The 17,233-nt window shown below is 42.4% G+C and overlaps 1 long non-coding RNA gene across 1 annotated transcript in view; it reads right to left on the bottom strand.

The window, feature by feature from the left end:
* Positions 1–4,969: 4,969 nt before the first annotated feature.
* Positions 4,970–17,233, bottom strand: part of LOC126174961 (uncharacterized) — a 28,138-nt gene continuing 15,874 nt past the window's right edge. Inside the window, exons 3-4 of the long non-coding RNA XR_007535501.1 lie at positions 5,178–5,366; positions 4,970–5,087 (exon numbers count right to left, since the gene is read on the bottom strand). This is a non-coding gene — a long non-coding RNA (uncharacterized LOC126174961). The remainder of the gene's footprint in view (positions 5,088–5,177; positions 5,367–17,233) is intronic.

The raw sequence follows: 17,233 nt of genomic DNA on the forward strand, positions 1-17,233 counted from the left end.
TTACATAATATGTATCACAGCTGTGGATTTCATGAGGTGTCTGTTCTTTAGGACTTGTCTAAAAGAAAAGACACCACACATTCATATAAAATTTATTGCTGTATTTCAATACAAAAGACCTTTACAATGTAAAGATCTTAAATGGCTGAATCCATCTAATATCCAACTGTCATGCCTTTTTTATACAACAATTTAATGTTATTCCAAGGAAGGTCTCTGCTTGATATATTCTGTGGAGGTCTCTTTGCAACACCTGTGCAGAGTTAAAAGCATCGGTCACTGTGTCCACAACACAACACAAAGACCAACATAAATCTCAAACAGAAATTATGAAATAAAGGCAGGAACTCAATCTAGTATATGTTACATAAATAAATCACTGATTTACCAAATTGAAACCTTTTTTAGCGGTAACTCATGTCAATTCAGTGAAACAATGTAGTATGTTTTCTCATTCATAATCAATGCCAAGAACACAGATATTTTAAATTAAAAAAAAAAAAGATATTCATGATATCTCCCAAATGAAAACTTCAGAATTTCTGTGATGGCTCAACCAACATGATGAGGCCATGTTGGTTAATGCTACAAAACCTGATCACAAACATCCAGAGAGTTCCCCCCCGAAAGTGGTGAAAAGGTTGTTACCTCTCTTTAGGAAGCATGGTTTTGTCTGATTTCTTGAAAAATATAACTCCAGTGTGGTTGCACCCACAGTATCACTATGTGTATATTCAATATATACACATAAGAAAAATACAATGAAAAAACAGTAGGGAGATGTATTAATGGAGATTAAGCCCAGGAAGGTGTTGGGATGTGAGGATTTGTTGGAGAGCAAGTTCCACAGTACTGGTTATGAGGATCCAAACAGCCCCTGTGGTGTAACAAGCACTGTGGTCATTTGAGTCTTGTTGTAGATTATGTTCAGCAACTGTGTAGTGGATGTCCACAAAGCAGACAATTCGCCTATACCCACTCATTTGCTCAGCCAATTTAGCAGTTTTCTTGCTTATACAAAATGCTGTGCAATGGACCCAAGGTAGTTCATAAACAACATGTGCAGTTTTGCATGATCAAAGGCACAGCTAATTGCTTAACCACACTTCTTGTCAATGTAGCATAGTGTCCTAAGTTAAGTACTACATTTTGGACCTCTGTGTACTAAGTTTCATTCAAGTGATCTGGTAACCTTATCCTCTATTTCATCTTTATTTTTTGTTTATTGTCGAAAACCAAATAGAATACCTTAACAAAGTCCATGAAAAATTCTTGCTATAAGGAGAACTCAGATGGTGTGATATGACATAATGCTTCCAGGAAATAGTTAACTTGGCACTGTAAAAGGCAGTAGAGAGGGAAAGTTACAGGATATGATTATGGAACAAAGATTACTGATGCTGTTGGGTGTAGTAGATACACAGAGCTGGAAATGAGATGGAGAAGGATGAAAGAAATGGAGAATTGTAGCAAAAATACATCTAAAAACAGTGGAGTTACACTAGGTAATGGTAGAATTGTACATCGTATACAGTTTTTGGCATTAGAAATTTCAAATAATGGCAGAATGAGAGGGTATGAGGTCTTGTGATATTTTATTGATAAGGACTTCAAAAAAAGAAACCATCTGATTAAGAGGAATAGTACCATACTAGCTTGATATATAAATGAACTAGTGTATTGGTAAAGTTGAAAAGTAAGATCATTTTGAGAGTTAGAACTGTCTTATTATGTATGAAGATTTATTACAAAGCATATCTGTTGTGTTGTTTGCATGAAATAATCCTTATGGACTTTATGTGGTGATGAGAACAGTAGCAATACACCTGATGTCATTGAAAGTGCCTCAAAGAGGCTGCTGTGCCATATGCACTCTCAGTGAATATCAAGGACTATAACATAGTACAGTAAAACTTGATCAAAGTATAATTCAGAAATCTGCCCAAACTGTACAAGTATTTCAGTCCCAACACTTTTACATGTTATTTTTTCGTAAAAGGGGAAAGTGCCTAATGCAGATATGGAATGGATATTTTAAGACTTCATTAATAATTAATTGTATAATGTGATAAGGAGCTTATACAGTACTACTGTATTACAGTATTTATGCATGACTTTACAAGGACACTACCTTTAACACAATGGCTATACAGCCCTGACAGTACTGTTAAGCAGCACAAATTGGCACAGCGCAGTGCTGAGTGTGTGGACATCAAACTGTGCCATTCTGTGGAACAACAAACATGTTATGTCCAGTGTTGGAACATCAAAGGAAATGGTTCATCCACGAGCCCTGTGTTTGACAGTGTCCCTCATTTTCCATTACTGACTCATGTAGGCACTCACTGGAACATTATTGCACACTTACAAACGCTCTGCTACAATCTGTGTTGTGAAAGAGGTGGGTATTGTCCCATTAAACAATGGTTTCACCTGAAAAGGTCAAGCATTCCAAATAAATGAACTATGCATTATTTTTTGCCAGTTTCAGTTGACTAGTAGACCTTTAAGTGATAACATGATGTTGAGCAAAGAGAATGTGTTGCTAAGATTTAACCAAAAGCTTAAGGTAATTGAGACGACTGAGGAAGAAGTAATGTTGCCTTTCAAATGCAGTAAAACACAAATTTATGAAACCTTAAGAAACAATAATAAGATACAGGATGAATGGTTGTCATGGAATGAAAAGAAAGGTGAAGAAGGCAGGAAATGAAGAAATTAACAAGTAGTGTGAGAATGGTTTGTAAGTGTGTTGACAAAAAACTTAGCTTTGTCCGGACCCATGTTATGGAGTGAGGCTCTGAAAGACACCTAAGAGCTTGAAAATACCATGTTTAAGGCATCCACAGGATGGTTCGACAGTTTTAAAGCCAGGTGCAAGATTGAGTGGAATGAAATGTGTGGGGAAGTTAAAAGATATGCAGGAAATTATAGCAACACAGTGGAAGACAATGTTGTATGACCTAATTGGGAATTATGACCTGAAAAATGTGTTCAGTGCCAGTGAAATAGCACTGTTTTATCATGCACTGCCTTCAAAATCTCTAGCAATTCGTGGTGAAAAGTACACTGGCAGAAAAATGTACAAGGAAAGACTCACTGCACTGCTGTGTGAAAACATGTTAGATGAAATGTAGAAGCCACTGGTGATTTGAAAGGCAGAAAAACTATTTTGTTTCAAAAACAGAGACATCAGTATGCTTTTAATCAAATGTCAAAGCAATAAAAATGCATGGATGGTGAGTGGTCTTATCGAAAAATGGCTGGGCTCTTTCAATGTCAAAATGAAAAAAGGAAATCACCAAATTCTCCTTTTCTAAGACAATGCAGTAATCCAGCTATCAAATGTGGACTGGATTGTTTCCCACCGGGTTCAACCAGCCTCACACAACCCATGGACCAGGTGGTTATATACACATTCAATTCCCATTATAGGCCATTATTGATGCAGTCTCTTGTTCTTAGTGTCAAATAAGCTGAAAGTGCATTTGCTCTTGAAAGTCCAATTTTTGTCTTGGATGCAGTAAATTGGATTGGCTTGCTTCAAAAAAGCAAAGTTTGGAGGTCAACAACAAGACACTTCTGTGGCCATAGAAGCCCAAGAAAATGCAGCAACAATTGCTGAATTAATTAAAATGAGAAACATTTCATGTAGTGTAAATGACTACAATCAAAGTGGTGACTCACTCCACTTTTACATCAACAACAGATTTAATAGAAATCTGCAACACAGAGGATGAACAGGAAGAAACAAAGAAAGAAGAAGAGGAGAAAAATGATGTCACTAGAAAAATTAACACGCCTGAAGAAGCTATTGCATGCATAAACAATGTTATGCAATTTGTAGCACACACAAATTCTCCCAAGCTGTAGAAACTATTGTACAGTGCAAATAATTGTGTAGAAAAAACCTATTTTGAACAGGAAATTGAAACAAGTTTCCCTTCTTGATATGTGGCAAAAATCTTATAAACAAGGGAGTAACATTTATGTACATACAACAATAACCAAATTAAAAAGTTACAGTAAAAACATAGAAATGCCATATTATTTATCAATCAGTGTAATAGTTTAATGTTCTATCGTACAATATACAGTAAATGAACAGCTACTGAGAAGGAGTAAAGATACATCAGTACATTCATAATTACAAATTTATACTTTTGTGCTTGATACCTGACAAATTTTATGTAGCCTAGTGAGTTTTGTGTAATCTGGAAGCTTGCTCAATTTGGAAAATTATTTTGGTCTCATATGATCCTGTTTTGAGCAAGTTTTACTGTGCACAGTAAACACAAGGTGTTCAAAAAGTCTCTCCACAGTGCCATATGATTGTCAGCCGTGCTTGCCATATGCCGCAGTGAATATACCGAAATGAAACTCAGTGAAATACAAGTTATTAATTTATTGAATATTCATTTTTACCTACAAATTTTCACATTAAATGTTGAAAGTGTTCCCCACTTGAAGAGAAGTAACCCAGGCAAGCAAACAATCATACGGCACGCGTGGCTAACAATCACGGGCACTGCAGAGAGACTTTTTAACACCCCGTACACTATCTATCTTGTCTGATGTATAGTCAACTTGTAATAAAGTCAGACTGTAACCTGTAAATCAATTTATCAGAATACTAATTTAGTAGATGTTGGCATCGAATCAAGATTTAAGAAGATTTCTTATAGTCAGGAGTTCAACAACTACTACAGGGCAGACATGTACTTTTATTAATAATACACATATCGACCAAACTCTCACACGTGGAATTAATGCAGAAAACTGTTTCAGCCTGCTTGTAATTTGGTCATGGGTAAAACTAATCATCTTAACAATGGAAATAGTGCTCCCTTTGTGCATTATAAGTCAAATGTTAGCTGAACCAGTTGAAAAGAAATTATTTACAAACTCAAATAGCTACAAGTACTCACAGTTTTCTATCCCTTCACCTCCTCTCTCACAGTCTTTGTTGAATAGCCGAATGCCTGCCACAATTTGAGAAAGTTCAGTAACACGGTGCTCTTTCTCTTTATGTGGAAGGCAGAGAAATTTTTCCAATTCACTCAAAGGGAAAACACTCTGAAGTGCATCTGATGTAAGATATGAATAAAATTACAGTGAAAACTGTGTTTCATAGAAACTCCCAACATGTGTACAGCTAGAAAAATAATTGATCTTACCACTTGTTTCTTGTAATACAGAAATATTTGTAGGACTTCCTAGCCCAGAGTAAATTGTTACTGCAATTACAAGTTTTCTATATATTTTTTTCAGTGCTTCTCTTGTCCTTGCTGTTATTTCTGAAATTTCCTTCAATATCACACTTGTTTTCTGTTTCCTTTTTGTGCGATTAGTTATCACTAGATTAGCTGTAAAGAAGATGTGTGGTATTTAAGATATAACACAACAGTTTTGTTTTATTAGGTCAACATGACTTTATTTCATTGTTTATTTCTGATTTTAAATACATTCACATTACACTTAACTATATCTAAGTCTTTTTTGGCCTAAAATAAGTAAGGGGGACCAGAAGCCAGGATAAGGGATGGATAACAATTGGGATTAATAAGTTTCTTGTCCTAAGAAGAGAGATGTCTACTTAATCCAGACGATAATCTGTAGTCAAGAGTTGAGTGTGTGTGTGTATGTTTGAAGTTTACGGGCGCTAAAGAGCGTGGTCATCAGCGCCCAAACGCATAAAAACAGGAACACATGCAGCGAAGGGACTAAGACAAACAGCGAACAAGGAGAATGGCTAAAACACACAGACCTGGCGCAGTTCCAAATCCTCACACACAGAGGCAAAATGAGAGGAGAAGGGACACACTAAAAAGGAAAGGAAACACAAGGAAAAGAGAACAGAAACCGAAGGGAAACAAGGAGGTAATCGTGACTGGCTGACCTCTTACCTAAAACCTGGGTGAGCCAGTCACCCAGCAGCACATTAAAACCCTCTCCCTAAAATCCGAGGCAATAAATTGGACAGGACACAAAACCGTAAGACCTTAACTACAGTCATTGCGTCATCTTGTAAAATAGAGGGCAAATCCGGTGGCAAGGAAACCACCGCCCTCTGGTCAGAGAATAAAAGACAGTCAAGTAAAATGTGGCGGACAGTAATCTGGACGCCACAAGAACTGCAGATTGGGGGTCCTCCCGCCGGAGTAAAAAACCATGCGTTAAGGGACTGTGCCCGATGCGGAGGTGAGTGAGGAGAACCTCATCCCGCCTGCAGGACTGGTAGGACGTATGCCATGGCCGCGTGGTAGCCTTGACCAGACGCAGCTTATTGTCACCGACTGCCAGCCACTCCTCTTCCCACTGACGCATAACACGAAAACGCAGGAGGGAGGTAACAGCATGGAGGGGGACGGCACATTCAACAACGTGAGGGAGGGAACATGCATCTTTGGCAGCCACATCCACCAGTTCATTTCCCCTAATACCCACGTGCCCCGGCACCCAGCAGAAGGACACCTCCTTCCCCTGCCGTTGCAGGTGGAGGAGGGCATCATGGATGTTCTGGACGACCGTATCCGCTGGGTACAAGTGTTGCATGGTCTGAAGGGCACTCAGGGAGTCAGAACAGATGAGGAACTTAAGACTGGGAACACACCTCATCTGCTCCAATGCCCGCAAGATCGCAAACAATTCGGCATCAAAGATGGTAAACGCCGCAGGAAGCCGTAACTTGACGACTCGATCAGGGAAAACAACAGCACAACCATCAGAGACCCCCTGTTTAGAGCCATCCGTAAATACTGGTACATGGTCAGGATGCTGGTTTAAAATATCATAAAATAAGGAGATAAAAACAAACGCAGGAGTGCAACTCCTCCGGTACTCCGACAAGTCTAAAAGGACGCTGGGCCTCTGGAGCAACCAGGGAGGCAGGCGAGTAAAACCTTGTCGTTGGGGAGCCACACGCTTCACACCAAGGGACTCAAGCAAATGCTTGGCACGAATCCCAAATGGTCTCGTTGCCCTGGGATGACTGGAAAAGAGACGTTCCATAGACGGTCGGGCAACGGCAGGGTACGCAGGGGAGGTAGGACAGGCAAGGAATTGACACACCTGTCGCACCATGAGGAGTTTCCGCCGGATGGCGAGCGGCGGTTCCCCTGCCTCAGCACACAGGCTGGGGATGGGACTGGTACGGAAGGCACCAGTGGCCAGCCTGATACCCTCATGGTGTACTGCATCAAGAATCTTCAGATATGAAGGCCTTGCTGACCCATACATGGTGCAACCATAGTCAAGACGCGATCAGACAAAAGCCCTATAGAACTGCAGCAGACGCGCCCAATCTGCTCCCCAGGACCGATGGCTCAGACACTTCAAAATATTCAGTGCCTTCAGGGCCCGCACCTTGAGGTCTTTAAGGTGAGGCAACCACGACAACTTGGAATCAAAATTGAGGCCCAGGAACCGCACAGTGTCGCTAAAAGGAAGAATGGTGTCCCTCAGACGCAATTCAGGGGAGGTAAAAAGACGTCGAGAATGATTAAAATGAACACACACACATTTGTCTGCAGAAAAGGTAAAACCCGTCTTCGCAGTCCATGCCTCTAATCGCTGTATCATAAGCTGCAACTGCCGACTAGCAGTGACAAGATTGGAGGAAGAACAGAAAACAGCAAAATCATCCACAAACAAGGAGCATTGGACAGGACTCCGGATAGTGGACGTGATACTGTTAATGGCGACGGCAAAGAGGGTGACACGTAAAACGCTTCCCTGAGGAACACCATTCTCCTGCACATACAAATCAGATAGCACATTACCAACCCTATAACGAAAGAGGCGGTGGGAAAGAAAGGACCGAATGAAGATGGGGAGACGGCCACGTAAGCCCCACTCATGGAGTTGATTGAGGATATGGTGGCGCCAAGTAGTGTCATACGCCTTATGAATGTCAAAGAAGACACCAAGACAATGCTGGTTACGTAGGAAGGCCTGCTGGATGGCCGCCTCAAGCAGGGTCAAGTTGTCGATAGTGGAACAACATCGCCGAAAGCCACACTGAGAGGGGCTAAGGAGCTGCCTGGTCTCGAGCAGCCAAACCAGGCGACGGTTGACCATGCATTCCAATGTCTTCCCGACACAGCTCGTCAAAGCAATACTTCGATAACTGCTGGGATGCGTTCGGTCCTTCCTCGGTTTGAGGAGAGGAATCAAAACCGCCTCCCTCCACGAGTCAGGGTATGTGCCGGATAACCATATCATATTAAAACAACTCAGGAGAACTGCCTTGGATGGCAGCAACAAGTGCTGCAGCTTGCTGTACCGGATTTGATCATGACCAGGCGCAGTATCATGAGCCACAGACAGTGCCGAATCCAGTTCCCACATTGTGAAGGGGCAGTTGTAGGGTTCAGAATTTGGTGACCGGAAGTCCAAGTGACCCCTCTCGATGGCAGTTCGGTAGCGGCAGAAATCTGGATCACAGTTAATAGTGGCGGTACATTCCGCAAAATGCATGGTCAGTGTCTGGGCAATGTCTCTCGGCGCCGTGAGGAGACATCCCTGATGCAGTAATGCCATGACAGGTAGTTGGCTGCGTTTCCCGAATATCCTCCTGATGGCTTCCCATACTTTCATAGAATTAGTGGTGCGGGAGATGGAGTTCAAGAACAATTGCCATGACCGTCGTTTGCTCTCTTTAATCACTCGCCGCGCTTTGGCTCTTGCCACCCGAAAGGCCGCAAGATTGTCAGCGGAGGGACGGCACTTGAAGCAGTGCAGAGCTGCATGGCGGGCTCGGATGGCGGAGCGGCACTCAGTGGTCCACCAAGGGACAGGACGCCTCTTGGGATGACCGGATGACCATGGAATGGACAATTCAGCAGCATGGGAGATCACGGCTGTAACATGGTCTACCCATTCGTGGACGCTGGCAAGGTGTTCCAAAACAGCCAGTTGGCTGAAAAGTGTCCAGTCAGCTCAGCAGAGGTGCCACTGAGGCGGCACTGATAATGCCACAGCCTCATCCAGGAGGCGAATCCAGAGGGGGAAGTGGTCACTAGAATGGAGGTCAGCAACAACCTCCCACAGAGCAGAATCCGCGAGTGCAGGAGAGCAAAAGGAAAGGTCAATAGCCGATGACGACCCGGAAGCAGTACAGAAATGAGAGGGAGCACCAGAGTTGAGGATGCACAGTTCTTCAGACATCATGAGGCTTTCCAGAATGCGACCCCTGGGGCAAGTAGTCGGAGAGCCCCATAAGACATTATGAGCATTGAAGTCCCCCAGCAGAAGAAATGGGTGGGGGAGTTGGTTAATAAGATCAGTGAGAGCCTGAGAGTCTATTGCATCCTGAGGCGGTAAGTAAACTGAACAGACTGTGAGCCTCCGACCCACAAGAAGGTCAACTACAACTGCTTGCAAGTCTGTAACGAGAGGGAGCTCAGATGAGGGGTGCATGTCACGGACAAAAACCGCAACACCACCCTTTGCCCTTTGCCCCGTCAGATCATCTTTCCGATATACGGTATAGCCTCGTAAAGAAGGAGCACCAGCAGCCCGAAAATGTGTCTCTTGGAGACATAAGCACAAAGGGCACTCTCGTACAAGGAGTTGTAATTCGGCCACATGCGTCCTGAACCAATTCAGGTTCCACTGTAATATGGGAGCCAGTGATTAGGGTGGCTGAACTTTCACCCTTCCTCTGTGCTTCGGAGGAGAGCCCGTACCCACCGGAGATTTAGTCCTGGGGCGAGAAGATCGCCCCCGGTCGACATCAATGTCCATCAGCTCCGGTGACGACCCACGGGAGATGTCAGACAGTACGATGGCCTCGTCATCGGACCAACCCTGACTAGTCTCCTCAGGTGGCAAAACCTTCACCTTCGGCGTCTTTGTCTTGGAGGGCTTAGAATGCAGAGCCTTGTCAACAGGTGGAGCTTTACTCGCCTGGGCAGAAGGCGCCATAGGGGGAGAGGCAGGAAGTACCCCAATGTCAGCAACCACAGCCTTGTCCGACGTTGCAGGGAGAGCCGCAGGTTGCAAAACAACCGCAGCAGCACAAGTGCACTGGCAAACGCAGGTATTAGTGCTAACACTAGCAACCTCCGTTTGCGTAGCAACAGTAGCCATTTGTACCGGTTTCTTCAGAGCGGAAGCGAAAGATGTTGTAAACACAGGAGGTTGCATGGCCTTAAAGAGCTTCTTGGCCTCACCATAGGGGATGCGCTTAGATGTTTTAATCTCCTGTATCTTCCGTTCTTCGAGATAGATGGGGCAGACCCGGCTCCAGACAGGGTGACTCCCAGAGCAATTCACGCATTTCACAGGCGATGAACAATCGGCTCCTTCATGGGCAGGCTGACCACATTTACCACAAGTGGCTATCCCATTGCACCCCAACGTAGTATGCCCAAAGCGCTGACATTTAAAACAGCACATTGGGTTGGGGAAATATGGCCTTACTGGCAAACGTAAGAACCCCGCTTTAACATGCTCTGGGAGTCTCGGGCAACTGAACGTGAGAATAAACGAGTCGGATTTGACTAGGGTCCCATCGACTCGTTTCATAATATGCTGCACGTCAACAATACCGTCATCAGCCCATTCAGACTTTAACTCATCTGTGGGGATATCCACCAAGTCCCTACATGTCACAACACCCTTACTATAGTTCAGAGTGGAGTGGAGCTCGGTCTTGATAGCGTACTCTCCGAGACAGGTTGCTTTCCGAAGAGAAGCGACTTGACGGGAACTAGAAGTCTCAACTAACAGAGTCCCATTGCGAAGTCGCTTCACAGATTTAAGTGTTCCTGCAATTCCCTCAAGACCCTTGTGGATGTAAAAGGGAGAAACCCTCTCAAAGCTACCCTCCTTCCGTTTAATAATCAAAAACACATTCTGAATATCAGCATGTGCTCTGTTACGACAGTCTGATAAATCTCGATCAACACCAGGCGCTGGAGGACTCGCAGCACGAAGTCGCTTCTTCGATGGGGTGTGTTTTCCTACCAGTGGCCCACCCAAGCCACTGGTAGGGGGAAATGTAGAGGTCGAAGGCTCCATTGCGGTCCCACGAGCAGCTAGGGAACTAAAGGTCCGCTCAGACAGAGCCCCGCGTGCCTGAGTAAGCCTTATACAACCGGGGTGCGGCAGGTGCCCCAGAGGTTGCCCGTTTGTGACTGTTCCACCCCAACAGCCATGCATCTCTTAGGCGCGGAGCACACCAGAAGATTGAGGGGTTGTTATAGAGGTTGTCTTTCCTCGCAATCCAGGCGGTCAAGCCAAGATTACCATTCCCCGCAGCACACAACATTCCACCGCCGCGCCGCACGGTGGTCGTTGAAGTATGCTCAGAGCTTACGGTGACAGGGGACTGGCGGCGCTTACCAGTTCCCAGCTCAGGAACCCCGGGGTCGCCAAGCCCGTACCCAGCAAATGAATGCTGAGCCCCTGGGGGCTCAAGAGTTGAAACTTCATTACCAACTGTACTGTAAAATACTGCAGTCTGTCACTAAAAATAAAACACGTGCACTATTCTCAAAAAATAAATTCCCAAATAATCAGTGAAAACAACTTAGAGCATATCAAACAAGAAACAAACAAAGGCAAAATGAAAATCAAACTGATACTCCAAAAAACAGCTCTGACAGAAGTGGCAACAAATTTAAAACTATTGCCACCAACTTCAATAATTACTTTCTCCCAGAGGCAGCATACATTATGTTCACTAACAAAGAAATGTATACAGTTGCATTGGATTTATCTGAGCAGATAGACACTTTACAGAACATCAGCCCTTAGGAAAATTACAAAATCCATTAAATACAGTAAGTAAAAAGTAGTAGGTAATTCTGTTGGCTATGATGGTGTTTCCAGCAGACTATTAAAATCTTTTACTCAGGAAATGTACAAAATAAAACAGAATCTTCAAAATGGGGAAAAAATCACTATAGGTGTACCGTAGGATTCAATATCAAGTTTGTTCTTGTTATACATAAATTATTTTCGTTCATATATCCAAGAAGTAGGAAACATTATTTTTGCTGACAATGCAAGTATTTTAATCTAGCCTATTGGAGTAACTTCCAACACTTGATAATGTAAATAATGTTTCTTGAAAAGTAATATCTGGTTCTCTGCAAATGGACTGTTACTGAATTTTGATAAAACACAATATGTATGATTAAGTACTGCAAAGAGCCTGAGCACACAATTGGAAATAATTCATGAGGGTAAATCAATAAATGAAGGAGAATATTCCAAAACCATACGTGTTTATATTGAATTAGATGTCACATGTTCTTAAACATCTAAGTTCTGCAATTTAAGCTTGCAGATAATACCAGATTGTGGAGATGGTCAAAATATTGATCGCCTTTCTCTATTTTCATTTGTACATGTCTTACACCTTTTTGTTCAGGGGTGAATCATGACAGGAAAAAAGTGTTTGTTGACAGAAGCCTGTAATAAGAACAGTGTGTAGTGGCACTCTAGGACCCTTGCACACAGCTCTTCAAACAGCTCAACATACTGACAATAGCCTTAAAGTACATTTACCCCTTACAAAGTTTGTTGTCAACAATCAATCACAGTATATAGATAAAAGTAATACTCATAAATATGATACTAGAATGGGAAATGATTTACACTACCCATCACTCAAGTCCTAGATGTATTTAGATATGTGTAATTTCCACGTGCACCAGGTGTGTTTGGCATTGCACAAAGAGGCAAAGAGGTGTATGTGACTATGCAAAGTGATGTATGTCTATGCTTTGTGTGAAATGTGCCACTGTAAAACAGTTGTGTGCTTATCCATGGAGCTGTTCATTCAGTGCTTCGTTTGCAATGTCTTAACTGCTGAAAGATATTTTTTTTTTCTTTTCATACATTCAAATTTTCCTTTGTGTAAATATTTTTGCAAAGTGGTCTAATGAGAAATGCATGGAATTTGAAGAGGGTAGTTTTTTTAAGAGGGTAGTTTGTGGCTGGTTAATTCTATGGATTGTATAGAGGGAGTATGACAAAATGACTCTCTACAGTTCCTCACAAGTAAGAACAATACAGAAACAACGAAGGCATACCTGAACAAAGTAAAAAGGCTAAGTGCTTGTAACATATACATGTTGAAGAGGAGGCTTTGCTGAAGATGAGCCTTGATACACTGGAGCCACCTAGGTTTTATTACAATCTGCTTTGATTCATGAACAGTTTGCGTTCATGAGAGCAAATAAAAGAACATTCAAATAATACTTATTGTTGAAACGTAATGTAAATGGATAGATAAAAAATCTACTAACCAAGCGGTGGCAGGGGAACACATACACAAAAGTATTTAATGTTTACAAGCTTTCAGAGCCAGTGGCTTCTTCTTCTGGCAGAAGAGTTGTAGCAGAAGGAAGGGGGATGCAGGAAAAGGACTGGAGAGGTTTAGGGAAAGGGGTACAGTTCAGAATAGTCACCCAGAACCCTGGGTCAGGGGAAACTTATCGGACGGAATGAGAAGGAAAGACTGATTGTTGGGGACTGCACTGGACGAGATTTGAAAACCTGAGAGCTTAAAGGTGGAAGACAGGGTAATATGCAAGACAGAGACTACTACTAAAACACCATGCATAAGTTAATAAGGGTGAAAAGCTGAGTGCATTGTATGTAACAAAGGTGGGAGGAGGGATGGCGAAAAATAGATAAGTCAGAAAATGAAAGATGTAGAAAACTAAAATGGAGTGATAACAGGAGTAGTATAGAAGGTCTACCTGTCAGGAGTCAAAGCAGGAATAGCACAATGGGGTGTAGGGCTTTTCATCAGGAAAGAAATGGAACCCAGTGTAGTTGCAATAAGGTATGTAAACGAACGACTGATGTGGATAGATTTGACAGTGTCTAGCAAGAAAATTAAGATTGTGTCAGTATATTCGCATTGTGAAGGGACAGATCACGATAAGATGGATAGTTTTTATGACGCACTCAGTGATGTAGTTGTTAGAGTAAAGGACAAGGACAGTGTTCTGCTCATGGGTGATTTTAATGCCAGGATTGGAAATCGAACAGAAGGGTATGAAAAGGTTATGGGTAAATTTGGAGAGGATATGGAGGCCAACAGGAACGGGAAACAGCTCTTGGATTTCTGTGCGAGTATGGGCTTAGTAATCACAAACTCCTTTTTTAAACATAATAACATTCACTGGTATACTTGGGAAGGCAGGGGAACCAGATCTATCATTGACTATATAATAACAGATCAGGAATTCAGGAAGGCTGTGAGGGACACACGTGTATTCAGGGGATTCTTTGATGACACTGATCACTATTTAATCTACAGTGAGATTGGTATTGTGAGGCCGAAAGTGCAGGAGGTCAGGTCCATGTGTAGGAGGATAAGAGTGGAGAAACTTCAGGATAAGGAAATCAGACACAAGTACATAACAGTGATCTCAGAAAGGCACCAGTTAGTTGAATATAGTCAATTGCAGTCACTGGAAAAGGAATGGACAAGGTACAGGGACACAGTACTAGAAGTGGCCAAAGAATGTCTTGGAACAGTAGTGTGTAAAGGTAGGACGAAGCAAACAGCTTGGTGGAATGACACAGTCAAGGCAGCCTGTAAAAGGAAAAAGAAGGCATATCAAAAATGGCTACATACTAGAACTCAGGTAGACAGAGAAAGTTACGTTGAAGAAAGAAACAAAGCCAAACAGATAATTACAGCATCCAAGAAGAAATCTTGGGAAGACTTTGGAAACAGGTTGGAGACCTTGGGTCAAGCTGCTGGAAAACCATTCTGGAGTGTAATTAGCAGTCTTCGAAAGGGAGGTAAGAAGGAAATGACAAGTATTTTGGACAGGTCAGGAAAACTGCTGGTGAATCCTGTTGATGCCTTGGGCAGATGGAGGGAATATTTTGAAGAATTGCTCAATGTAGGTGAAAATACGATCAGTAATGTTTCAGATTTCGATGTACAATGGGACAGGAATGATGATGGAAATAGTATCACATTTGAGGAAGTGGAGAAAATGGTCAGTAGATTGCAGTGCAATAAAGTGGCTGGGATGGATGAAATTAAGTCGGAACTCATCAAATACAGTGGAATGTCAGATCTTAAATGGCTACACAGGATAATTGAAATGGCGTGGGAGTCGGAACGGGTTCCATCAGACTGGACGAAAGCAGTAATCACACCAATCTTTAAACATGGAAACAGAAAAGATTGTAACAACTACAGAGGTATCTCTCTGATCAGCGTTGTGGGTAAAATCTTCTCAGGCATTGTTGAAAGGAAAGTGCGAGTATTAGTTGAGGACAAATTGGATGAAAATCAGTGTGGGTTTAGGCCTCTTAGAGGTTGTCAGGACCAAATCTTTAGCTTACGGCAAATAATGGAGAATTGTTACGAGTGGAACAGGGAATTGTATCTATGTTTTATAGATCTAGAAAGGGCATATGACCGGGTTCCTAGGAGGAAGTTATTGTCTGTTCTACGTGATTATGGAATAGGAGGCAAACTTTTGCAAGCAATTAAAGCTCTTTACATAGATAGTCAGGCAACAGTTAGAGTTGACGGTAAATTGAGTTCATCGTTCAGAGTAGTTTCAGGGGTAAGACAAGGATGCAACCTGTCTCCACTGTTGTTCATATTATTTATGGATCATATGTTGAAAACAATAGACTGCTGGGTGAGATTAAGATAGGTGAACACAAAATAAGCAGTCTCACATATGCGGATGACTTAGTTGTGATGGCAGGTTCTATTGAAAGTTTTCAAAGTAATATTTCAGAGCTAGATCAGAAATGTAAGGACTATGGTATGAAGATTAGAATCTCCAAAACAAAAGTAATGTCAGTGGGAAAGAGATATAAACAGATTGAGTGCCAAATAGGAGGAACAAAGTTAGAACAGGTGGACGGTTTCAAGTACTTAGGATGCATATTCTCACAGGATGGCAACATAGTGAAAGAACTGGAAGCAAGGTGTAGCAAAGCTAATGCAGTAAGCGCTCAGCTACGATCTACTCTCTTCTGCAAGAAGGAAGTCAGTACCAAGACTAAGTTATCTGTGCACCATTTTATCTTTCGACCAACTTTGTTGTATGGGAGCGAAAGCTGGGTGTATTCGGGTTACCTTATCAATAAGGTTGAGGTTACAGATATGAAAGTAGCTAGGAAGATTGCAGGTACTAGCAGATGGGAACAATGGCAGGAGGGTATGCACAATGAGGAAATCAAAGAAAAACTGGGAATGAACTTTATAGATGTAGCAGTCAGGGCGAACAGGCTTAGATGGTGGGGTCATGTTACATGCATGGGAGAAGCAAGATTACCCAAGAGACTCATGGGTTCAGCAGTAGAGGGTAGGAGGAGTCGGGGTAGACCAAGGAGAAGGTACCTGGATTCGATTAAGAATGATTTTGAAGTAATAGGCTTAACATCAGAAGAGGCACCAATGTTAGCACTGAACAGGGGATCATGGAGGAATTTTATAAGGGGGACTATGCTCCAGACTGAACACTGAAAGGCATAATCAGTCTTAAATGATGATGATTTTTTTTGTTTTTTACCTATCAATTTTTTTCCAACCATTTTTTCAGATCATATAGACCACTCTTGTGGCAAGAAATTCTCGTCCACTCATTGCCTCTTGTTGACCGTAGTCTGTTCTATCTATTTTCCTGCAAACTTTCCTGATTTTTCATGAATTTTTTCCCTGTTTCTCTTCCATTTTTCTATCTTTTTCCACCCTCTACCTCTCGTTTGTGCCACTCCCACCATTTATAAGATCCACACCGTCCTGTCTTGCCATCATGAATCCCATCACACATTATACATCCATTCTTTCCGGAAACATGCTTTTGCACTATCAAAATTAAGGTCACACATTCCGTTTCTTGAAACCTGCTTGTCCTTTGGAGTTACTCCCAAAGGCCTAACATTGAAAGTCCCTGTTTCTGGATGTAACCCTACTCTACACCAGCCTCTTTTACAGTTTAAAATGCTGGCCGCGGTGGTCTAGCGGTTCTAGGTGCGCAGTCGGGAACCACGTGACTGCTACGGTCGCAGGTTCGAATCCTGCCTCGGGCATGGATGTGTGTGATGTCCTTAGGTTAGTTAGGTTTAAGTAGTTCTAAGTTCTAGGGGACTGATGACCACAGATGTTAAGTCCCATAGTGCTCAGAGCCATTTCAACAGTTTCAAATACTGCAATCTCTTTCACTTACCCAATTCATCTGTGACTTAGATGCCTCATTTGCCGGTTTTTGCTGTATCACACTTCTCT

The sequence above is a fragment of the Schistocerca cancellata genome, chromosome 3 (genome assembly GCF_023864275.1).
Source record: "Schistocerca cancellata isolate TAMUIC-IGC-003103 chromosome 3, iqSchCanc2.1, whole genome shotgun sequence".
NCBI lineage: Eukaryota > Metazoa > Arthropoda > Insecta > Orthoptera > Acrididae > Schistocerca > Schistocerca cancellata.